Source organism: Otolemur garnettii, unplaced genomic scaffold, assembly GCF_000181295.1.
Source record: "Otolemur garnettii isolate 467f Iridium unplaced genomic scaffold, OtoGar3 scaffold00118, whole genome shotgun sequence".
NCBI lineage: Eukaryota > Metazoa > Chordata > Mammalia > Primates > Galagidae > Otolemur > Otolemur garnettii.
Genome location: NW_003852513.1, coordinates 1,609,017 through 1,610,388, shown reverse-complemented (window position 1 = coordinate 1,610,388; position 1,372 = coordinate 1,609,017). Strand labels below are relative to the sequence as shown.

At 48.8% G+C, this 1,372-nt stretch overlaps 1 pseudogene; it reads right to left on the bottom strand.

The window, feature by feature from the left end:
• Window positions 1-1,029, bottom strand: part of LOC100966704 — a 1,867-nt pseudogene extending 838 nt beyond the window's left edge.
• Between the last annotated feature and the right edge of the window lie 343 nt (window positions 1,030-1,372).

Genomic DNA, 1,372 nt, shown 5'->3' with positions numbered 1-1,372 from the left:
AGTCACTGGAGATGGGTTTTTATGCCCTAATCCCCAGGCCCTGTTCCATGCTGACCAGGGATACTGGGTCATCGACAGAGTTGCCTTCCACAGAAGTCTGTCCACCTGCCTCTGGAGCTTAAAGGGAGCACATAGTTTGTGAAGGAGCACACAGTTGTGGGGTTCTACCCCACAAAGCCAAATCCTGATGAAGGGGACTGCAAGTTGTTTGATGCCTGCCGCATGTCTCCCTGGGCTGTGAAGACGATGGCTTCTAGGCCATCCTCAGTGTACAGCACCTCCTCCTTCTCGATCATGTTCAGCAGCTGTCCCAGCATCTGGGCATCAGCCAGCTTGGCGTAGCCCATCCGGGACCGCATGGGCTCTATGATCCTATGGGAAGCATTATAAGCAAGAGCAAAGTGAGTTATTTTATTATTTCATTTTATTTGAGACAGAGCCTCAAGCTATCCCCCTGGGTAGAGTGCTGTGGCATCACAGCTCACAGTAACCTCCAACTCCTGGGCTCAAGCAAGTCTCCTGCCTCAGCCTCCCAAGTAGCTGGGACAGCAGGCACCCTCCATAACACCTGGCTATTTTTTTTTTGGTTGTAGCCATCATTGTCGTTTTGGCAGGCCTGGGCTGGATTTGAACCGGTCACCTTATGTGTATGTGGCTGGCACCTTAGCCACTTGAGCCACAGGCGCCGAGCTGCAAGTCGTTTTAGAGTACATCTCCATGGTTCTCCTCAAGGTTGGCTGGGCTCCAGCATTCATACTGTCTATTTCATCCAGGATGATGGTCTTGTGTCAACCTTTGGGAAGTGTGACTTTTTGTTAAGCAAACATTTTGATTTTATTCCTCACAACGTCAATGCCCCTTCAGCTTGCTCCGAGTGCCTTCATTCCCAACAACTTCATGCAGCTTGACAGGTCTATATTTTTCAACCCATGGCAGCTCATAGTGCCTGGTGCTGCTGGAGGCCTTGCTGTGGGCAGCGGCAGGGTCCTGGATCCTGTGATGAGTCACCGAGATTGTACACCTTTTCATTTACCCGGATGGAGTTGAAATAAATTCTTCTTAGTAAACTATGGCAAAAATGGAAAGATGAATATTCAATGTACTCCATACTAATATAAAATCCATATATAAATATTGCATATTCCTAAAAACAATAAAACAATATTATAGTCCAGTTCAGGAGTGGAGGGAAGTGGGAAGGGGGGAGAGGGGAGGATGTACGGCCAAGGAAGGGAGGGAATAAGGTGGGATTTCACTTAATGTGTACATTGTGGGCTTGGCGCCTGTGGCTCAAGTGGCTAAGGTGCCTGCCACATACACCTAAGGTGGTGGGTTCAAATCCAGCCTGGCCCGCCAAACAACTATGATGACT